This window comes from Lissotriton vulgaris, chromosome 9 (assembly GCF_964263255.1).
Source record: "Lissotriton vulgaris chromosome 9, aLisVul1.2, whole genome shotgun sequence".
Taxonomy (NCBI): Eukaryota; Metazoa; Chordata; class Amphibia; order Caudata; family Salamandridae; genus Lissotriton; species Lissotriton vulgaris.
In genome coordinates, this window is record NC_141697.1 from 800,136,694 (window position 1) to 800,161,481 (window position 24,788).

Genomic DNA, 24,788 nt, shown 5'->3' on the forward strand with positions numbered 1-24,788 from the left:
TGACTGACTGTTCCACTTGATTATCATGATTAATTTGATTTATATCTAGAAGTATGAGTTTACTTTATAATTCCTTGTAAATAATTGTATATTACGTAGCAGACCTAATACTCAGCCCGTTTGTCTATTGGTATTCAATAGGGCTTAGTATTGTGTTTTGAATGTATGAACGGTTGTGGTATGATTGTGATATGATTGAGTATCGAATGCATGTCTGATTTTAATGCTTTATTTTTGTGTCCTAATTTTCTTTGTTATTGAAAAATGTTTTGTTTCTATTGACAGTATATGATTAAAATAAATGTACTTTCTAAAATGATTTTGCTAAAATAAAAAAAGCTATTGAATAGTATGCCCCAGCTTTGATAAGGTGTCTTTGCTTCTGATGCTAGAATAAGAAGATAAATAGATGATCAGTATTGGCACTTTCTCTCTGTTGTTTAGTGATTACGGCTCAGCCTTACTGATTAGAGCCAACCCCAGTTGTTTTCAGATTGTTATAGCGGGAGTTGTCTCGCGAGGTTTTTGTAACCCTACAAGAGTAGGACCAAGAGGATTCTAACTCTTGCTTTCAAATTGGTGGCGGTTTTCAGCTGTCTCTGCCCACCTTCTATCATTCACTGTCATATATGTCTCTTTCTCCTTTTTTTCTGTTAGTTGCACTTTTTGATTATATTTTTTTCACTATTTACACGATATGACAGAGAAGGACACCTTTGCTTATAGCGAGGACCATATCAAGAATCTTTTGAGCGACCCACCCATTTTTTCCTCAGTCTCCCTAAGCACTTCGGCTACTTCACAGAACGAGTCTGATAGACTTTTAAGATTAAAAAAGAAGCACATAAAACTGACCTACACGGGCATTTCTTGCTAAAACATCTCCGTGAGGGTACCATTCCAGGGAGGCTTCAGATAAAAAATATTCCTGTCATATTCACTGAGGATCCCGTGTTTAAGAAGGGGTTTAGTTTCATTGAAACAAAGTGTAGTAGGGACCTTATGGTCCTTACAATTGAAACAGCGGCTAGGATTTCTAAAATCGAACTTGAAGAAATCGCTAAATTAGAGGAAGAAATCAGTACTAACCAAACAATCACGGACTCAAAGGGTCTACTAGAAAAAGTAGATAAAGAAATTCAGGAATTCAAGGACTTCACTATCATACAAAAACAAACCAATTCGAGAAAGACAAAAAAAACTTTTCTATTGAAAACGTGTATCCTTTCCTTCAACCGGATTTCTATACCAAAACGGACTCTAGGCGATACCTCTCAGACAATCGAGGTAGATCTCGTAAAAAGTTCATCACATTTTCGGACACTTCATCCTCAGGGGAAGACAGTGATACCAATAACAGCAGACAAAATAAGAACCAAAAATGGAATCAGATGCAACAACCTCAGGGACAATCTTCAAACTCTTTTTTAGGGAGACGCCAAACGAGCTCCAGGGGAAGGCAACGATACAACCAACCATGGGAAATGACCACCCGCCGCCAACACTACAAAAACTAGCGGTATCCCCAATTTTCAATCTCTCTAATAGAGCCCTAACATCGGCCAAGGAAAGTATCCTGTCCAAAGGATTATCATTTGTACCGTCTAAAAGAACTGACTTTGTTAAGATGAAGACCGAATTCATAGAGTTTTGCAGTAAATTGAGCCTCACGATGTTCTTCTCAGCAAATCCCACCGCAACACCATCTGAAGTCACAGGACTTCGGAAAAAATCTACTTTTTGCCCCCCAGGAAACAAAGTACCAAAAGAAATTGTAATTTTTGAAAGGACAGTCCTTTCTGCCATTTCAGAGATGGAGAAACAAAGAAAGTTCGTAAAATTCAATATTTCCAAAGATGAAACGAAAGCCCTAACAACTTTAAGAAATGACAGCACAGTAACAATTAAACAAGCCGACAAAGGCGGCTCTATCGTGTTTTGGGACACCAACGACTACACAGCCGTAGTCAGGAGGCAACTAGACGATCAGACTTGTTATCGTAAAATTGGTAAGGACCCTACATCAGAATTACAAAATCTTTTATTTCCCATTCTTAAAGAAGGTTTTGAAGCAGGATTCCTAGGCCCGAAAGAACTGGAATACTTACAAAATAGACACCCTAAAATACCCATGTTCTAAGTCCTACGCAAGGTCCATAAATATCTGACCAAGCTACCAGGTAGACCTATTGTGGCAGGGTGCGATTCCTTGCTGGAGCCACTAGCCAAGTACGTCGACTGCTTCTTAAAACAATTCATGGACTGTGTTGTGTCGTATCTAAAGGATACGACTGACTTCATTAATAAGTTGGAAGGTGCTGAATTTGATAGAGACAATGACTTCTTAGTCACTTTGGATGTCACACAGCTTTATACGCAAATACCTCAAGATGAAGCTGTGGGGGTACTGGAATATTTTTTAGACTTAAGACCCAGACCGGTTAGGGTGCCAACCAAATTCCTAGTGGATCTAGCTACGTTTGCTCTAAAAAAGAACTACTTCAGCTTTGATAATGAATTTTACCTCCAAATAAAAGGAGTCGCCATGGGGTGCCCTTTTGCCCCCGAGCTGGCGGTGTTGTTTATGTCGCTCTATGAAGATACCTACATTCATAACAACAATCCTTTTAAGGAATACATTGCCACTTGGTGGCGCTTCATAGACGACGTCTTCATGATTTGGACTGGCGGAGAAGAAATTTTAACATCTTTCTTCAATTGGCTCAATACAAGAACACTAGACATACAATTCAGTATATCACATTCAGCAACTAAGATCTCTTTTCTGGATGTAGAAGTTTTTCCATTGAATGGTAAATTAGCAACATCTTTATTTACCAAGCCCACAGATCGCAACAAGGCATTGCTCTTCTCCAGCAACCATCCGCGGAGTTTAAAAGAAAATTTGCCTTTCGGCCAATTTCTACGAATTCGTAGAAACTGTTCTTCCAATGAGGACTACAAATTCCACGCCGAAAATCTTGTATCCAAATTATGTGACCGCGGTTACCCCCAAAAATTGGTCCGCAATTTTATTTAAAGGGCAAGATGGACACCAAGGGACAGTCTTCTTGAACGAAAAACTAAACCCAAGCCCAACCAGCAGGTTTGTGTAACTACCTATTGCCCTAATGCTAACAACCTTAAAAAATCATAGGACAAAATTGGCATCTAATAAAAAACTTGGATGAAAGTTTACACGCTCGCCCGATATTCGCCTTTAAAAAGGAGAACAGTGTGGCTAACCACATAATAAGAGCATGAATGAAAAAAGAAGAACAACCATCCCTAAGATGAATGATGGGATTAGCCCCCATTGTCGGCCACCACAAATGTGGCACATGCTTGTGCTGTGATCTAACAATAGAAGGATCATTGTTTCAACATAGTGGCATCTCATGGAAACACGAAACCTTCAGTAATTGTAAGTCTAAGTTCGTAGTATATGGAATTGTTTGCCCCTGTGGACTCCTATATATAGGAAAGACTAACCAAGAAATTCGTAACAGAATCGCCCAACACAAATCTAGAATAAAAAATGGAGTAGAAACTGCACCGCTGGTGAATCCCTGGAGACATTGCAAACATCTCATAAGTGACATGAAATGGACTGTCATCTCCCACGTTGAAAAAGACTTGCGCGGTGGGGATCTGGATCAAAAACTTTCAAAAAGAGAAGCCTATCTAATTGTCAAGTTCGATACAGCAGTTAGGGGACCTAACGAATTATCAGAGATATATAAACTTTAGGGAGTCAATGCCTGGCTGTTATTTGTCCCTGTACAGTTTTACTTTTGATGTGGAAATCACACCTGCATAGCATCGATAGTTTTCACATTAGTTGCCTCCTAAATACAATCCTGGGAACTGAAGCACATGACACTATAAGTATCTTTGGCATTAAAAATCCATGCCGTTTTTCAAGGCCCCGGAGTGCCCAGCTATACCTTAGGAACACACCATGTTACTTGGGCAGATTCGTTCATCTCTAAGCCGATGGGACACTTTTGGAACAACACGCATGCGCAACAACATAGTGTTTCCATCAAATAGAGAAGTCCTACTTCAGCCGATACACTCTATGCATGCGCGAGAGATCAGTGCGGTTGTAGACGCCGGTAAAACTCGCCAAAAACTAGGACCTAACTAGCCGGTAAGCCCAGACTGTTTTCGCACTTCATTAATATTGGTAATTTACACGTGTGAAACCATTGTTTGACACGCTTTTCTCTCATTTATCTCAAAGAAGCTGGTTGAAAATTTACTTCCGACTGAATTAATTACAGACCCCCGTCTTTCGACGTGGCTGTTCAAAACTTCTAGGTAAGAAGAACTCCCATTTATTTTACCTTGAGGGTCATCTTCAAAAAAACTATTTAGACATTAAACAGCCTACATCTTTTACAGGCCTTCCAGACCTTTCTGCCGTAACAACGACACGCTTGGACACACCTTTTTGTACACCTAAGGTAAATTTGTGAATATGCCTATGCTGCAGGGATGACACTAAATACAGAGCTGTAGCTTAGATACACACCTTTTCTATTTTTCTTCTTCTGTTGTTAACACAGGTGACATCTATCCCTCGATCTCTGGATAATCTCCATAGTGGTAAGCAGAGGTTACTCTGGGTGGTACAGTGCTCGTTAGATTCTTTTTAAACAAATGTACACAAAGTTCTCTTTTTCTTTTTGCAGAGCGACATGGCCCTGATGAGAATCCCTTCCAACCCCTAGGGATTCGAAACGCGTAGGCCCTTTCATGCTTAGTGTCTGCTCTTCCTGGTTTTCCCTTAGTGTTAATATACTGTTACACTATTGGTTTTGAATCTCTTATTTACTCTGACTGACTGTTCCACTTGATTATCATGATTAATTTGATTTATATCTAGAAGTATGAGTTTACTTTATAATTCCTTGTATCAAATTTTTTCAAATTTCAAATTTTTGTTTATTTATGATAATGGAACTCAATTGAGGTCCACATAAAAATTCAATAAAGAATAAACAACAAATTTCATGAGAATACAAGAAAGAAGTTTTACAGAATATTCAGTTATCAATATAATGTTAAAAAACATTTAAAAAAGTTAAACAATTTAAAACAAAACATTTCGTTTGGAGGATTAAGCATTGCTTCAATAAAATCATAAGCAGTGGAAATACCCAATTGGAGGCACATAGGTCTCAACCATTTGCGGCTAAATGCCATAAGAGCCGGACAAACAAAGACAACATGGTACAAATCCTGGGAATTACAATTACAGAAATTACAAATATCTGAACCACCATGCCATTTGGACAGAAGACAGTTCAGAGGAAGTAAGTTATACCTTAACAAAAGAATAAAACGCCTAACTCCATGGGGGAGGTTCCAACATATGTATGGTTGGGTTTTTTTTTATTTCACAGAATTTACCAATGGGGAACATTCTGCTCGCAGTTTTACTTGACCCACTATCAACTCTAAAGCTCAACTCCCAAGATGCAGATTTTAAGGATAACCTTAGTTGGGCAGCAGTTTGTAAAAATAGGTTTTGTTCATCTAGCTGTAGTAAGGTAACAGCCTGTCGGAAATTCCTTACAATAGAGGAATAAGCATTAAAGGAACCCAACAGCTCACTTCTTATTAAATATCTCAAAGTACCAGGCGTTCCTCCAGCAATATTGAAAACCCAACGTACCACACTAGCAGCTGCCTGGGCCCGAGAGCTGCGCATACCAAATTCTCGTCTTAACGAAGACGTAGAATTTGCAGTATTTACAGAAGCTAAGTTACGTAATATTTTTCCTTCGGTAGAATCCAAAAATTTCCAACATACCATATCCACTATTTCTAGTCCATAGATTAGGGATGCAGGGATTTTTGCTCTGTAGACCTCGAGCAGTGTGGAAAAATGCCTTCTACCTGTTAATTTGTAAAAGGAAATAAGGCTCTTCCCTTGAACAAGGGCTTTTCTGCTATTGTTCTCAATGTGGGTTTTTTCGCTTAAATTGCTCATGACAATCTTTCCAAGAAAGGGATATGATTTCACTACTTCTAACCTTTCACCCCCTATGGACCAATAATAATTTTCATATTTGGGTTTTCTCCTTCCATGGAAGCACATAATTTTACTCTTTGAAATGTTTATTTTCAAGAAGTGAGCCTCAGCATAGGAGGACAGAGCTTGCAAACGGTCATTCAAACCTTTTGGGGTGAGGTCCAGCATTAAAATGTCATCAGCGTACATTAAGCACGCTATTGGAGTTCTCCCCAAAATAGGTGCAATCCGTTACTAGATGATAATATAGCCTTAGGGAGGTCAGCAATATATAGGGAGAACAACAGGGGAGCCAATAGGCAGCCCTGTTTTAGTCCATTATTAGTGGGTATAACCCGGGACAGTCCTCTCTCACCACCCATTAAAACTCTACACCAAGGGGTCGATTAGGATCGCGGACGGACTTGCGTCTGTCCGCGACCCCAGAGCAGGAGGGAACCTCCGCATGGCATGCGGAGTTCCCTCCTGTGCAATTAGGATGTGACCGCCACCCTGGCGGTCACATCCTCTATTTTTAACATTGCCGCGGGTGCAGCTTCAAGCTGCACCCGCGGCAATGTTAAAAATGCACGCATTGCATTTGCATGCAGAAAGAGGCAGGCACCGTGCGGTGCCTGCCGCTTTCTGCATGCAAATGCAGGGGGGTACCATAGGTACCCCCCATGTGCACCCCCCACCCCCCCTTCACCTAGGGGGCCCGCAACGGGCCCCCGCAGTGAAGTTCCGTATGCGGAAAAGCATACTTTACTGGCCATCCTAATATGGTGGACGGTGTCTGAGAGACACCGTCACCATATTAGAGCTTTTCCGCCGCGGTTGTAATACGACCGCGGCGGAAAAGCTGCGGACGGAAACCAGGACCCACCAGCCATCCTAATCTGGCGGTGGGTCTTTGGTCAGTCCGCTGCGGATTTTCCGCATCCTCGGGGCCGGCGGTGGCTTCCGCCGGCCCCGAGGATGCGGAAAATCCGCAATCATAATGACCCCCCTAGTGTCTGTGTGTAGTGCAATGACTAACTTCAATAGACTAGGGGGCATCTCTAGTTTAGTTAACTTACTCCACAGCAAGGACTATCTACCTTATCAAAAGCCGTGGAGAAGTTAATAAAGGCCCCATATACACTCCCTCTACAAACTGTAACATATTTTTCCACCAGGATTTGAAGGGCAGTAAGATTGTCCAGGGTACCATGTTGTTTCCTAAAGCCAGTTTGTTCTAGCAGAAGCATTGCAGACGCTGATACTCAGTCATTTAAAGAGTTCAATAAACATTTAGCAAAAACTTTGCCTATGGCATCTAAGAGGGCTATTTTTTCTATAGTTTTGGGGTAAGTTTCTAGCCCCCTTTTTATAGAGAGGGATTAATAAACTCCCCTTCCAGGAATACGGGACAGTGCCATTAATAAAGCAAGTTTTGAAGACTGGGTATAACATTTTCCCCCACAGCATACTGTATGATTTTAACACTGAAATCGGAATTTCATCTGGGCCTAATGCTCCAGAAGTGCGTAAAGCTTTTATTGCAGCAACTATTTCCAGTTCAGACGGAGGATCGTATGGAAATGAATCCTCCTGCAGCTTACCAGGGCCAAACTTCTCACCATTACTGCTATATAGTTGCTGTATAAAATCAACCCATGTCTGCTCGTTAATAGATATCAGAGAGGGTCTAGATCTTACCCCACATCCTTCTCCAATTTATGACCAAAAGGTCTTGGCCTGCCCACATTTAGATGCCTCGCGAAGTTTGATCCAGAGGGCATTTTCTTTCTCCTGTTTTAATCTCGCCTTTATCCTTTTTCTCCCTCTTTTCAAAAGGGATATTCTTCTACTACGTTCAGGTATAAAGGAAAGATACTGGGCCCTAACTAGTTTATTTATTTCTGTATTTAAACGACGTAGATCAAAAGGGATTTTAGGAATTATCTTTCCAAGTGGAGGCTTTTGAACTTTAGATTTTAAAGTATGTAAAAGGGATGCAAAACAGAGTAGTTCTCTACCTTCCCAATGGATTATGTTCTTTGCTGTATGTTCTAATATATTGAACAAACTTCTAATAGACCCTGAATTCCAATAACATTTCCTTTTTTTATTATTAAGGTTCAATAAGTCATCTCCAATATTCCATAAATCTCTTTGTGGTGAGATTGCATTTAATTTTGCGAGAAGAACATTATGATCACTAAGATCAGTGACAAGTACAGAAAAATCCTCTAAAAAGCCAAAAAAGGAACTATCAACTATCATGTAGTCTAGGATTGAACCGCCTTTCCCTAACTTATGAGTAAAATGAGCGGGACTATCCGAAGGAAGCCTTCCATTGATTATGATACAGTCTACTTCTGCTAGACTCTCCAAGATTAATTTCCCCCTTTTATTTGTTTTAATATTCTCCGGAAATATGGCTTTAGGTATCGTGAATGTCTCCTCTTTTTCCTTATTCCTAAATAATTCCATGGCACTATTAGATATTTTACCATTTAGATCACCTAATAATAAAATATGAGGAGGGGAAATAGATTCCTGAAGATTTGAAATAAAAGAACAAATCATCTTAATACCCGGATTATAGTTTATATCTGGAGGTAAGTAAGCATTAATTATTACCAGTGATTTCTGAGGAACATCTTTAGCAAAATTTATTAAGGTTATTGCCTGAAATAATTTATTTGAATCAATATAGTGGGTATAATTCCATTTAACTTTGTTTGTCAAAAGACAGGCTAACCCTCCCTTTGCTCGACCCCTCGTAGAGGGAGTAGCATTACTCTCTAATACATAATAATCTTTTACAGCCGGGAAATTCCCTACCAACCACGTTTCTTGCAAACAAATAATGTCAGCATTTAGAGAGTGCAAGTATGACAACTTTTCTGTGCTCTGGTTTAGACCAGCAGTGTTCCACGATATTATTTTTAAGTTATCGCTAAATTTCTGAATTCATTTTAGGTACAAAACCAGATTTATCTGATAAAACAGCGGGCAACCAGCTCCACTCCAGATCGGCATCCTTTACCCTAGTTTGTTTAATGGGTAGCGGATTATTTACTATCACCTGTCGCTCATTTTTTGATATCCGTATTTTTAACTCTTCGGTCACTGTAGAGGAACCATCTAGAGGACCAGATTTTTTACCCTGATAAGGTAACATTTTTTGGAATTTATAACTTTCTATTTTGACCGAATAAAAGGATCAACATCGATTCCTCTTATTTGAAGTTCTTCCGCCCATTGTAGGACGTGATTTGTTACCAGTTTTGAGTGAAATTTTACCCGTGATTTCATCCCATTTTCTAAATTTATTAATGTTATTATATCTAGATCTGCAGATTGAATCAATTTTAAGCTCTCTATTTCATGAAAGCAATTAACTAAAGCAGATCTATTTAAGATGAGGTGTGGGTCAAAAATAGGTATAAAATCAAGGAAGAGGGTATTCACATTTATCCTAGTCTTAGGCACTGTCTTAGCTGCATATTCAGTTGCAACTACGTCTGAAAAAGAACTCGCCAGGGGGTTAAGGGTTGATTTTGGTTTAGGATCTATAATTAATGTAGATTTTTGGTCCTTCACCAATTTTAACTGCTCATCTAGATGCTGTTGAATTATATGAGGTATAGGATCTTGTTGTATGTCTGTAGAGGTCATCTTTATAGTTCCCACTGGCTCATGGGACAGGTTAGAGTAGAAATCTACAGGATTAGAAATATCCGACGAAGGTTCTTGTTCACAATTAAAAATTATTTTCCTTTGCCTTTTTTTATAAAATCTACGATTTGGTTTTCTTTTTTTACATCGTTGTTTTTTAGATAGTGCTATTTCCGTTTTTTTCTCCTTTAATGGAGAGATTTTATCCGAAACAACAGGGAGGGTTGAAGTTTCTTTATTAAATTGTGGAATGAAAATGGAGAAGATAGAGGGTGGAGTATTAGTCAATGTATTCTCCTTTGTTTTTACTTCCCCGGTTCCTTCTACATCTAGGTTGGGTGGAGTGATAATTTTTTGATGAGTAACATCTTCTGATCCTGTTTTATTATTCAGCAGTGCCTTTAAAATCAGAGTTACTGTATCAGATACATTATCAGATCCATTACCTATAATTCCTTGTAAATAATTGTATATTACGTAGCAGACCTAATACTCAGCCCGTTTGTCTATTGGTATTCAATAGGGCTTAGTATTGTGTATTGAATGTATGAACGGTTGTGGTATGATTGTGATATGATTGAGTATGGAATGCATGTCTGATTTTAATGCTTTATTTTTGTGTCCTAATTTTCTTTGTTATTGAAAAATGTTTTGTTTCTAGTGACAGTATATGATTAAAATAAATGTACTTTCTAAAATGATTTTGCTAAAATAAAAAAAGCTTTTGAATAGTATGCCCCAGCTTTGATAAGGTGTCTTCGCTTCGGATGTTAGAATAAGAAGATAAATAGATGATCAGTATTGGCACTTTCTCTCTGTTGTTTAGTGATTACGGCTCAGCCTTACCGATTAGAGCCATCCCCAGTTGTTTTCAAACACAAGATTTAAGGCACACATATTACAGACAAGTGCAAACAACACCGTAAATAGCACATCATGTAGAACATAAACAAACCATATTAGCAAGTACCTAAAGACAGAATCTAAACTAATTGTAGTTTGTGAAGAAATGGAAAAAGTGAAAATACTTTCAAAATGCATAATAAAACAATCACCAATCCAGCAATATACAAAAATCAAGTATGTTTTGTAAAACAATCCATTTTAGGTCTCCCCTAGCGTTGCAGCGCATGCGCTGAACGCTCGGAGAGACATATGGTTAGAGAGGAGAATTGAGAAGGGGGCGCCAACCCTGCACCTCATTTTCATTGTCTGGCATCACTGTTTATGCTAAACCGTCGCCTGCCATTGGAAATGGGGTTTTGTAGTCACTGCCCTTTCTCCTTTCCAGACTGCCCATCCGGACAGGCTCGTCTGCTTTGGGGCTGTCATGAAGCAATTTCTTATATTTAGGGGGGAATCTGTTTTCACTCAGCCGCGTGAAAACAGATGACCCTTTGCCTTCCCGCAATGGCGAGAGCTGGTTCCCACTTATTTTTAATGTTTTTGTCCCTGTTCTGTTTCCTTTGGCCCGGTTCTGTTACTTTTAGCTGTATCAGTCACGTCCGGCCCGGTCCTTTGCCTTTGGTCCACCTCCATCCCTCCAGGTCACGCTCTTGAGGCCCCGTCCCGGCTGCAGTACCTCACTCGGTGCCCCATACCTCACACCCCTCACTCTCAGCAGGACTCTCTCTCCCTCTCTGGAAGACTTTGGGACTCTCAGTCCAGGCTGTTCCCTCGCCCCTTCTCTCTCTGCATTCACCCCCGTCCTGCTCCGCCCCCTCTTCCTGTCCCTCCCAACCCCCACCTCCCTTTCCTCCCCAACCCCTCCCGCCTCCTTTTCTCTCCGGCGCAAGCTCTCGCAGCAGGTGCTTTCCTCTCCGTGGTGTACAGTAAGTGGAACTATATAGCGCTTCCTCCTCCTGACGAGGCACTGAAGCACTTTACTGAGTGTAGCCACCTCTTCCTCCCACCATCTGTTGCTCTAGGCTCTTCCTCATCTCTGGGTCTCTCCTCTCCATTTTCAACACCCCCCAACCCTCCGCTGCCTACCCATAGTCTATACCCTTTCTCCCCTGCAACCCCAGAGTCCTCTGACCTCTTCCCCACCTCTCCGTCCCATGCCCCTGCTCCCGCCATCCATTGTCCCCTCCTCTCCCGCCCGGCCATCTCCCTCTGGGGTCTGCTGAGTGCTCCCTTCCTCTCTTAAAGGACCAGTGCCCGCATTCTTCCCTCACCTTCCCCCGTTTCCATAGCTGCTCTGCATTCTTGCTCCTTCCTTTCCCATTCCACAGAGAGGCCTCTGAGAGGACCAGCTTCATGTGGGGGAGACATGGGGCCCTCAGTCTGCACAGACCCCTGTGACGTCAGCCAGCGCCCCGATGAAGGCGCTAAAATCCCAGGCCTCAGAGCGCTGCTTCCTCCCAGTTTGGGGTGCTGAGGGGCCACTAACCAGCACAGCACCACAGGGGTGCAGCAGAGCGGACTCAAAGACCTGACATGGGTAGCCCAGGGGCCCTCTAGTCCCGGGGTCTCCAGACTAGACGCGGGCCCCGCCTGGGTCATATGAGCCGCTTCATCTCTGGGAGCTTCTCTGACAATTGGACACTTCATTTATTCCAGACTGACTGGGGCAGGGTCGCTTGTTAAATTCCTAAAAGTGACAGAAAGTCAGCCACATGCCTGACTCAACTGTAACAGTGTTACAGAGTTGGGGTTGTGTAATCCTTCCTCCTATCAACCTTCAAAATGATGGTCGGACTGGGAGGGAATCAGTCAGGCTTCAGCCAGGTTTGAACGGGCCATTCAGACCCAAAGCTTCAGTGTGCCTGTGACTCAGTGTGCCTGCATGTGTGATCATGTGCTTTGGTGCACCCATGGACCCATGTGCCTCTATGTATTAGTGTGTCTGTTTCACGTGGTGCGTGTGTTTCTCAGCGTATGTATGCATGTGTGCCCGTTTGTAGTGCGGTTTCTATGTATGTCTGTATGCGGGGGTCAACAGGGGCTAAAAGACATTGTCATTTACAATGCCATTACTTGAATAATAGTTCACGAAGGGGAAAAAAACAATAACATTTTCAATGCCAATAGCTCAAAACAATGTCATTGCGAGACCTATTGCATTGCAAATGCTTGTTTCTTCTTGCCTCAAGGTGCAAATACTTTCAAAGTGCATGATAAAAACAAGTCCAGTAGTATTTAAAAAATGAAGCAAAGTTAGTAAATCGATTCCCCCTTTGGTTTGTGCTGGAAGGCGCAAATATTTCATAGTGACTTATCAAACAAAAACAGGTGAAACAGCTTACAAAATTCAAACTAGTTTATCAAACTATTCCCCTTTGGTTTGTGCATGAAGATGTAAACATTTCAAAGTGACTGTTAAAACAGCAGGCATCAGCATACAAACATAAATCCAGTCTAGTCAACCTATGCCCCTTTGGTTTGTGCATGAAGGTGCAAATATTTCAAAGTGACTGGCAACACAATAACAAGTTCAGCAGCATAAACATTAAACCAGTTGAAGCAAACAATTCCCTCTTTGAAGGCACAAATATTTCAAAGTAAATGGTGAAACAAAACAAGTTCAGCAGCATAAAAATCAAGCCAGTTTTAGTAAACAATTCCATTTTTGAAGGCACAAATGTTTGAACGTGACTAATGAAACAAGTTCAGCAGCATAAAAATCAAACCAGTTGAAACAAACAATCACCTTTTTGAAGGTGCAAACATTTTAAACTGACTGGTGAAACAACAAGTTCAGCAGCATAAAAATCAAACCAGCATATGTGAGGTCCTGTTTTGATCTAAAAAAAATACTTTTATGGATGTTGCATGAAACACAAAGAAAACATGTCTCTACAAAATACATGTAACAGACTCTCACACATCACCCAAATTAAGAATACATCCTAGGAAAACTTATTTAAAACTATCTGTTTATGATTCAAAGTCATTAGTGCAAGACTCTATGTCTCTACAGAACAGAGCCGGCTCTATCAGGGGGGCGCTGGAAGGCTGGGGCTTTGGGCTAGAGCCCACTTTGCCCAAGCCTTAAAACATCTCTGAATGTATCTGAAAGGAAGACTCACCCTCTCCCTGCAGCACATATCAGACCTGTGGCAAGTAACTGGGCCCGGCACAGAAAAAGCAGCTTGCCCTGAGCTGCTATGTTTTCATGATATTAATAGGGGAGCCTGGAGGGGCAAGGAAGGAGGCATCAATAATAACACTGCCACAGGCCCGGTACACTCCCCAGATAACCTGCACCGCCAACAGCACCATTCAATGGGTCTTGGTGAGGTGACTGGAAATATACTGCACGTCGGTACCTTGATGGGTCAGGTGCCGGTGTAGTAGTACCAATTACATTGCAGGCTGCTCTGCTTTGCTTCACTTACTTCACACTTACTACCATGTTATTGGCAGCAATCTAAGCAGTGGCAGGGCCAGGCGCAGAATAGACGTGCCACTCATTCATTACGGTCCAGTTTCGAATTCTTGCACACAACCGACACTCGCACATGACTAACCCATCCTCCTGTGCCCACATTGAAGACCACGGTGCCTGTGGTCACCGCCACGGCGCAGCAGCGGCGCAGCACTGCATGCGTGTCATGCACAAATGTGAGCGTGCAGCATTGTGCGGCCGTGGGAGCCGAACCTTCGTCTCCAGGCAGGCCAGGGGGACACATATTACATTAATAATGGCCTGCTGGCCAGGCCCATGGTCATAATACAGCACTTGCGGTGCACGGGTGTGGCGGCAGGCATGTAAAAACTGGCGCAGAGACTGTGTGGGGGGCGGGGGGCTGTGTTTCACTCAGTGACATTGCTGCTGCTAAATAAACTAATTGGCCAGTTTGTATTTGTGGTAAGGAGGCCCCCTAAACCTCGGGGCCCGCGCACCGCGGGGCTATTTTTACGCCAGTGAAGCACACATAATATTTCAGTCAAAAAATTGCATTTATTTTATGCTCAATGGTTGTACTCCTGGGGACTTCTAGTGGAATGTAACATACGTGTGTAATGTTTCCTGGAAGTTCTGTGGTTCAGAACATGTGCATTGTAAACACCTACCTTCGTATAACCTAACCTGTGCGCACATCCGTATTCCTGTGCACTGTGAAGAAACCAGCCGTTTACCAACCTGTTTATTGTATTTTTCTCTATGGCAAAATACCATGTAACCCTTATAGCCTTATTCGGATATTAGGCCCATGTTTTACGATGTGTCATGTTAGAAAGATTGTTTAAGGCTTCCCGGGTGGCTCTAAAGAGGGATCAGGTACATTCCAGGAACGTGGGCGCACCGCACTCAGGCTCTGCTCGCTGGACGGTCAAGAGAACGGGGAACAAGTTGAAAGGGAATTAAGCAGTCGCTCAAATGATTGTTGCCAGAAAAATTTACCCCGTCATCAGGGCCGGACTGGGAACCAGAACCGGCCCTGGCAAAGTGCTCGGCCGGCCCCCCTCCCCCCTCTGGGAGGACGGGGGGCGGGGTGGGGTGCGACCACACTCTGTGCCAGGGCCGGTTTTCGGCCGTTTTTGTTACAGGGCCGTTTTTGCAGCATAGATGCAAAAACGGCCCTGTAATATAAAATGGCCCCCAGGGGCCCAAAAACGGCCCCCAACCATGCGGCCCACCGGGGGTTTGCCCGGTGACTGCAACGGCCAGTCCGGGCCTGCCCGTCATCAATTTGCCAGGGTCCTGGCTACCATAAGTGTAGTGTTGTGCATGCAATAATGGAAGACACTTACTTGATGTTTATGGAGCTTTATTAATACACTCCTCACTCGTCGCTGTCCCTATTTTAACTGCCCTTTTCCTGTCCTCGCTCCTCCTCTTCCTCCAACCCCCTAGCTCCACCCACATCCAGCTACTAGACTGCTCACATCAATACATCTCCCCCTTTGTTAACAAAAGAAATAACTGACTGGATCAGAGTTCTTCAATTAGCCTCTTGGGCTTTTGAATGTTCCTTCAAAGATGGAGATTCACGCCGAGATCTCCAGACGCAACTTCAATCTGACTTTCAGGTCTCTGTACTGCAACCACTTGATCAGGTCCCTCTGACTCTCGTTGGTCTAGTGTTCTGTCAAGAACCTCTTTCATGGCAGGTGTACACTTTTGGAAATGCGAGACATTTCGGGTAATCCGTCTATTCTCTGACTCCGCAGTAATCATTGTACCCTTCTGCTTAGTGTTTACCAAGGGTTCATCTTTGAATTTACAGTCCGTTTTCTTTAGCTGGTCTTGTTTAGCCACCACACAGTCTCCTTCTTGAAAGGATGGAGATTTTGCTCTCCTCCGAGTGGCTGCATAGACTTTCATTTTGCTCTTGATGGGCACATGCTGGAGACACTGGTCACAACGCTCCTTCCCATGTCGGGATCCGCATTCGAATGGGTCGCCCCAACATGAGCGTAGCAGAACACTTTCCTGTGGTGGCATGTGGGGTAGTCCGAAACGCTCTCAGAACCTCATTGAGAGCCACCTGTAAGTCCCTTTTGTCCAAGGTAGCTTGTTGAAATGTATTTTTCAAAGTCGCCATGAATCTTTCAATGGTGCTATTGGCCTGTGGCCACAGGGGCGTGATCATGCGATGCCTGAAGTTGAGGTGCTTCACGAATTCACTAAAGTCATGTCCGTTGAAAGGAGGCCCATTGTCTGTCTTGAGTTCCTTGGGGACGCCCCAGGCAGCGAATACTTCATCTAGCACAGCAATCGTGCTGGAGGCATTGGTGGAAGATACAAACTGTGCTATTGGAAACCTCGAGTATTCGTCCATTATTGCCAGGACATATTTGCCTGACTGGAGGGGTCCATAAAAGTCCATGGCAAGCTCTTGCCATACTCCACTGGGTAGCTTAGTCATTTGGAGAGGAGCGGGCGGATCACCGTGGCTAACCAATTGACACTGCGGACAGTCCTTTAAGGTGAGCTCCACCATTTGATCCAGCAGTGGAAATCACACTCTTTCTCGGAGAGCTCTTTTTGTCGCAACCACTCCACGGTGGCCCTCGAGGGCTAAGTTGATAACGCCTTGGCGTAACTGCCTCGGGATGACGATCTGATGATCTCTCAGTAGGAGCCCCTCTGAGGTGGCAGATAACTCTTCGCTGATGTGCCTGAACGCTTGCATCTGTTGGCGAACCTGAGGGTCATTCCTTTCTTCCTCACTGTCATGTCTCCAGTGGTGTGTTTGCAGTCGGCGCACCACCTTCTGAAGGATGTTGTCCTGTGCAGTGGCTTCCTGTATCGCTTCCAGAGGAACCGCCGGTGGCCGGGCTACGCCCACTACGAAGTGTATGTATTCTTCCGCGATTGAGGGAGGTGAGACCTTGGATGCTTGAAGATGTCGGGACATGTAATCCGCAGGATTCACTGACTTCCCCGGTTTGTGTATTATTGTGTAGGTGTATTCCTGTAGGCGCAAACCCCACAGTTCGATTCGAGGTGGCATCTTGGCTCTGGGGTTTCCAAAGATGGTGAAGAGCGCCACAGTAAAATGTTTGCCATAGATAAATACATGAAAATGTTCGCAGGCCCACACAACCACAAGGCTTTCTTTTTCGGGTTGGGAATAAGCCTTCTCAGTGTCTGATAGGCTGCGGCTGGCATAGGCCACTATGTGTCGTTGATCAGTGTGATTGTCATACTGAGCCAGTATTGCACCCAGTCCCACTGGACTGGCATCCACCGTTATCTCCGTCTTCCTCTTGGGGCTAAAATAGGCCAAATTGTCCGCTGATTCTACAGCTTGTTTAATCTCCTGAAATGCCCGCTCACACTGGGAAGTCCAAACAAACGGTTGTCCTTGCTTGGTGAGAGCTCGTAGTGGGTGACTGATGGTGGCGTAATCTTTTATGTATCTGGCACAATAGCTGGCCATGCCCAGAAACGATCGGATCTCACTCACATCCTGGGGGCTCTTAGTGTCATTGAGTGCTGTCACTTTCTCTGGGTCAGGCTTCATCCCGGCTCCAGAGAACACATGTCCGAAGAACTTGAGAGTGGATTGATGGAACTCACACTTGTCCTTATTGAGGGTAAGGTTGGCTTCCAGGAGAGCATGGCATACTCGATCTAATGCTTTGTCATGTTCCTGGGTGTTTGACCCATACACCAAGATGTCATCACTGTAGTAGAGCGTATTGGGTATGTGTCTGATAGTCTGATGAATGACTTCTTGAAATATTTCCGCCGCAGAGGTGATACCAAAACTCAGCCGTTTGTATCGAAACAAACCCAGATGAGTGGCGTACGTTGTTATGTATCGCGACTTCTCATGTAATTCCAGCTGGTGGTGCCCCTTGTTTAAATCAAGTTTGGAGAAGACTTTTTCTCGATTCAATGCGGATATCATGTCACTCAAGTGGGGTCTTGGGTGACGCTCTCTTTCTATGGCGGTGTTGGGAAGCCTCATGTCCACACATAGACGCACCTTCTCAGGGGTGCCCTTCTTTGGTACAATGACGACAGGTCATACCCAGGGTGTGGGGCCTTCAGTTCTTTCAATGATGTCTGCCTTTAACAACTCCTGAATTTCATCCTCTACCGCTTGCTGAAGATGAAAAGGCACTCGCCTGGGGTGTTGTGCCACAGGATGCACTTGCTCATTAATGTGTAGTCAAATCAAGCATTTGTTCATTTTTCCAAGCCCCGTGAACGTCTGTGTCTTGTGTATTGATGGCGGGATACTGGTCGGGACTTTCTCTGTCGTTCGTTTGATCTTCTGCGAGTGCTGTGGGCTTGCATCCTTTATGCTTGTTCTCTTCTTTCACTACGCCCTGTCTCCATTCTTTTGGCATGTTCCTCCGCCTGATCATGCACCCTGGTCATCTCCTCAATCTCATCGACATTATGGCTTTTCCTCAGCAACCGCCTTCGAAGTGTCTCTGAGTGACAACCATCAATGACTCGCAGTCGGATGGCATCCTCCGTTGAGAACGCGTCAAAGTTGCAATACCGAGACAGTCGGCGTAGCCTAGAGATGAATGTGCTCATCATTTCCTCCTTCTCTTGACGGGCCTGATGGAAGATGTATCTCTCATAATCCACGTTCCTTTTGTGTAAGAACTTTTTGTTTAAAGCATCTCGCACTTTGTCATATGTTCCTGTATCGTCTGTCGGCAACTCTTTGATCAGTTTGCAGACTTCCTTTCCCACCAGATTGCGCAGTGCAATTAATTTATCTCTGTCTCCCATGACCTTTGATCCTTCAATATAGTCTTCAAAGTCTTTGAACCACTCTTGCCACCTGGGGCCCATGCTTCCGCCAGCTACCAGAGTCAGGGGTTCCGGGGGGTGCAGATGTGAAACTCCCATCGCAACTGGTGTGGCTGCAGCTGCACCGTCGCCATTCCGGGGAGGTGAGTTCTCCATTTCAGTGCGACTGTGTCAATGACACTCTCCACCTGCTTGCCTCTTTGCCACTGCTTGTTTGCTTATTTCTTGCCTTTGCCGGTGCCTGTTGTGCTTTTACCAATGTTTGTTTACTGGCCCTTGTCTTTGCCAGTGCTTGTTTGGTTCTTGCCACTGCTTGTTTTGCATTTACCAATGCTTGTTTGCTTACTTCTTGCTTTTGCCAGTGCTTGTTTTGCATGTACCAATGCTTGTTTGCCTCTTGTCTTCACCAGTGCTTGTTTGGTCTTTGCCAATGCTTGTTTGCTTGCTTCTTGCTTTTGCCAATACTCGTTTTGCATTTACTAATACTTGTTTGCTTACTTCTTGTCTTCACTAATGCTTGGTTTGCATTGCCAATGCCTGTTTGCTTACTTCTTGTCTTCGCCAATGCTTGTTTTGCATTTACCAATGCTTGCTTGCCTCTTGTCTTTGCCAATGCTTGTTTGGCCTTTGCCAATGCTTGTTTTGTGATGTCTTGTACTGCCTAACCTCAAGATGGCCGCTTGCAATCTGCACAGAGGGGTTGTCCTATCAGCTGCCTGGTTCCAAGATGGCCGCCGCTAAGGAAATCTCGGTTCCCCCGAGATTTCAGCTTCATTCATTCCCCTCACGCCGATTCAGTCACCGGGACTCACCGAAGAACCGGTCTTGCAGGCAGCAACACGGTGGCAGCGCTCCACACACCCTCACTTGCTGGACCATCCGGGTAGGATCGGGGTGGGCTCCCGACTTCACTTCTTCACTCTCGGGCCATTTCCGACGCCATGCCAAATTGCACGCATCTGGGGTGAGCTCCCAACTTTGGCGCGAAGTAGCGCTCGGCTCCGATTCTTTTCAGCGCTCACTCACGCTGGTCAGGCAGGGCTCCACGCGATCAACGAATCGCGGAGCTGAGGCGCTTACCGCTGGCCTTTGGCTTCAGGCGGCGGTTTCTCTGGGGGCACACGTGTTGCGACGGCGACCTCTTTTCTTGTGCTGCCCGGGACAGGACGTTTACTTTTAATCATCCAGGGATGGCAGGTCACAGCATCCCACTCTCGTCGCCAGCTGTAGTGTTGTGCATGCAATAATGGAAGACACTTACTTGATGTTTATGGAGCTTCATTAATCCACTCCTCACACGTCGCTGTCCCTACTCTAACTGCCCTTTTCCTGTCCTCGCTCCTCCTCTTCCTCCAACCCCCTAGCTCCACCCACACCCAGCTACTAGACTGCTCCCATCATTACAATAAGTGTAGCATGTGCAGGGCACTGGTGTTCAGGGGGTTGAGAGGGCCACTGCACCACAATTAGAGCTGTGTGGTACTAACAAACCGGAACAAGGGGGGTATTTTCTTTGCTTTCATTAGTCCCAAGGTAGTACATCCTTTATACGTCACCATCACTTGTGATTAGGGATGGGCAAGTGCATGTTGTTACGTAATAGATGGAAAGTAGTCAGAATCGTAAGCAAAGAATAAAGATGTGCAGAGATAGGAGAAGTCTAAAATGGGAAACTGATTAGGATTTCATGATTTAGTCCACTGTGAGGATGGGGTATACAAATTAATGTGAAGGTTCAAAAAGGGTTAACAACTCTGTGGTTCAGAATGGGGCAAACAGTATCAGAGATGACACTCACAGCAAGCCAAAGACAGAAGGTTCACTTGACCCATGGGCAGGATGATGTATGTGCCACTGTTATGCTGGGTGCAAAGGTTCAAGGATGGCATTTTGTAAGATTTTGTGACTTAAGTTCCCTCAAACAAAGGTGAAGAGAAGATACATTGGGAAGACAAAAGAAACAAAAGGGTGCCAGCTCAAAGGCCCAGACTGGAGCAAACAATATCATTGACAAATTCTAATTTTCTCAATGGACACCATCATGACTTTTATGTAGCTGTGATGATTTGTGTAAATTTCAGACTGAATAGCAATCTCTTCGTGTTGCTCCAGCTCATAACTAGAATCTTTCAAGTACTACCACACACTGCTTTGTGTCTTTTCCACTGGGCGCCCTGGCCTGAAGAAAAGCTGGGTTTGTGAGGTCAGGAGGAGTTCCATATATTATATTAGTTTGAGGTTTTGAGTCTTATCTTTTATCTCTCTAGAGAGGGAAACGACCTTAACAATGCGGTCAAAACACTGCAGTACATTTAGATTGCTGCTTTTATAACGCAAGTCGTTACAACGACTTTCACTGGAGGGCGCTCTGGACTAAGGAATAGTGTGATTTACTATTTCAACATCTTCCCTACTGTACGTAGGCTGGAGTTGCAATACTAAATCATACTATTCCTAAGTCCAGCGCCCTACAGCGCAAGTTGTGGTAACGACTTTCGTTGTAAAAACAGCGATGTAATGTACCGCGATCTAAATGATCGCATTATTACATCATACATCCCGCTTGAGCTGCTTGCTGTCCACGTTCCTCTATGTACAAAGGAGACTGTGCTCGCATGCTTGACTTCATTATAGATGGACAGCAAGGGGCTGGACACTGGGTGCTCATATGGAAGTCAAAGGCAGTCCTGGCCAAAGTAGAGAATTGAATGGGGGAAAACGATGGGGTACCCCAAAGCACACAGTATACTTTCCCTTCACTCGATTACCACGTCTCCACCTCCTTTAGTTCTCATTGCCACTTCAGAATGACCATTTTCTATCACAAAACAGGTGCACCCAGGGCAACCACAAAAAATGCTTTCAGAAAGGTTAAATAACTATTTGCAAGACACATGATCAGTTTAGAGAACTAGAGAAAAGCAAAATGAGGGAGGTGGAATTACCTTCCAGTGTTCGTCTTAGTTAACAAGGAGGACTGCAGTTGAAGGCACAGCTGTGCTGCACCTCGTCCACCAGTCTTCACCCAAGGGAAGTTCGTGACCAGACAAGTCCTGCAGGCAAATTGGTGATTGGTTGTAATGTGAGCAGGGTCGGATTGATAATGCGGGCCCTCGGGAAAAGGCAAAGGGTCTGTAGCCAAGTTCTAACCGTGGCCGCTTTTTTGGGAAGCCTGGGGGCTGTCTGTGCTCTTAGGATGCTGCCAGAGGCCCATTGGGGGCTTGAGGGGCCTTTCTAGAGGCAGATGGGTGGAGGCATCACTCCCTTATTCTTCCTGGGCCGGCCCATTAAGGTATGCTGATTGAGCGTGGACAGGGGGCCTGAGCAGAAATGGTCTCACTTGCATTCATGTGTGGCTCAGCAGTATGAACTATTCTGTGCATTTTTTTTTTATCTAAGTAAAGTTAATAAAACAAGCCCCCACTCCCTTTCTTTTCAGAAAACTTTGCTGAAGCAGTGTTTTTCGGAAAGGCAATACACCAATGTGGGCCACTTTTTTTTGGTGTGCCCGGACGATTTTTGATCCAAATCCAACCCTGAGTGAGAGATGCAAGGGTGGGGTTAGGGAAAGGAAGACCTAAGGTTAGCCCCGATTCTGGTGGGGTGCCTGGAGTTGAACCCTATGCCACGGATCATTCACAGCTCTCTCGGTCGCATGCAACAACCGACACAGCCGTGTGCAACCCTATTTGTTTACTCCCTTGCTCATATATGCTGTTCACTACTACGCTGCAAGGGAGCGTCAGACACCATAACAAACCTTGGGCAGAGTTCGCCAGACTTCTGCATTGGTCTGGCAAACTCTGCCCGGGGTCTGTTATGGTGAAGTGGAAAAAAAACTCTGCTGCGCTATGCGGAGCTCTTCAAGCGGGGGAGTGCGATAGTAAAATGCTGTTTGCAGTGATATGCGGTGCCGGATGCTTATCCGCACTGTGCAATCATTGCGAATGGCACCATGTATAGCGCAAGCGGGTGCTCCTTTCCCTTCTGCCGCTCGAGTAGATTTTCACTCGAGGTGCAGCTTTCTCAACGCAAATGGACAGTTTCCCAACGCGAGCCGTCGTGACGATAGATGACCACTCGCAATGAGAAATCTGAACCCCTGCATTGAGAAATCTCGCTGGGAGGTTGATTTTCCCTGCTCGCACTCGCCAATTGATGTTGACGATTGCGAACAAGGAAAAATCTCACCGGGAGGTTGATTTTCCTTGCTCGCATTTGCCAACATGATGTTGACGAACAAAAGCAAGGAAAAAAGCTCCATTCCGTGAAGTGGATGTTTTTGGAACACCACGATCTCCGCGTAACATGGATTCTGCAAAACTCTGCAAGCGGAGTGGAGTTCTTGCCCAGGGTTAACCATAACTGCTGTATGATAACCGCTAGCATGCTGCGCCGCAGTTAACTTGGTTGAATGAACGCAGAACCTAGGATGAGATCAACACTATATGCAGAAAATGTGAGGGTGAATCCATTCTAGGGGATGAGGAGAATTTTGGAGAATGAGCACAAGGGAGAGTGGCTGAGGGGTGGGTTTCAGGTTGTCCTCTGTGTGTTGTGCATATTGTGCCCTGGGTGGAGATGTGGAAGGATGGATTGCTGGATTGATAAAAGAAGAATGGATGGATGAATGAGTAAAAGGATGTTTGAATTTTTGGAAGTGGGAGTGGGAGGATAGATGGATTGAAAATTAATAATGAAAGGGTAGATGGATGGAAAGGTAAAAGTATGGATGAAAGTATGAAAAGATGGATGGATGAATGTATATATGAAAGGCTTAAAGATGAACGAAAGGTGTTTATAAGGTACCTCATCTACAATGGGTAGGACTTCCTTACTACGTTCACCCAATGACATTCGAGGTATGGATAAAAATGGGGGGTATTTTAATTTGCTGGCTACTCCCTTGGTTGGCAACTGAGGCGAGGCGAGAACACTCAGGGAGAGGCAGATAGGATTGGAGACGGACATCATATGGTGCTCCTGTAAGTCTAATGGGGTTAGGTTCAGGGATAGGGGTTGGTCTGCGGTTGTAGGGCATTCCAGCAAGTGTTTCCTCTATGTAGTCCCTGAATGCAGGGGCGCTACACTGTAACTAGGGCGTGAGTAGCATAATGGAGATAAAGAGCACACAAAGGGGTGTAGCATAAAGTGATGGGTGCATGCATTCACAATGTGCTGGTTGCATGATCTGACCCCCCCAATAACATGGTACTAACGGTGCAGAAAAGATGTGAAGAGAAATGGACTAAAGTACAACAGTTCCAGGGAGAATAGGCAGAAAAGTGGGTCTTCCAGATCGTTTTCATTTAGCTATTTTTGGTCAAAAGACATTGATATCTAGATGGCTATGCTCAGCAGGAGTACATATACAATAATATGCCTTAAATAAAGTATCTATTACAGGGATACTCAAAGTACGGCCCGGGAGCCGCATGCGGCCCTCCTAACCTTTTCATCCGACCCCCTGGTCCACAGCAGTCCAGCACTTCTGTTTACTCGACTCAGCACTAACATTTAAAAAAATGTAAATAAACTGGCAAGCATTTCTTTAAAGTGAAAGCATCCTGCAACAAACCTGTACAAATATGACAAAGTTATTTTAAAATTCAAAAAGGGTATTTCATGAACAAGCAGAACCATTTCTCCTTAGTATGTGAGATTATATCAGTGCATTGAGAAGTATTATTTTAAAAGTGATAGTTGTCAAACGTGAATTTAGGAAGTTCATTCTTCCACCTACCCTGACAACAAAGCCACTAGTGAACTAAAGAGGCAAGTTAATTGTTACATACACCCTCTAGGTGGCCTGGGTTCCTCTTGTTCATGAACATTATAGTTTATTAAATCAAACCCAGGAGGTGGTTTTGCACTGCACACATCCTGAAGTCATGAATTTCAAGGTCCTCTTAAATGTAATAATGA

The 24,788-nt window shown here is 44.2% G+C and overlaps 1 protein-coding gene across 1 annotated transcript in view; it reads left to right on the forward strand.

The window, feature by feature from the left end:
* Positions 1-24,788, forward strand: part of LOC147692287 (serine/threonine-protein kinase D3-like) — a 587,115-nt gene that overhangs the window by 396,075 nt on the left and 166,252 nt on the right. The window lies entirely within an intron of this gene.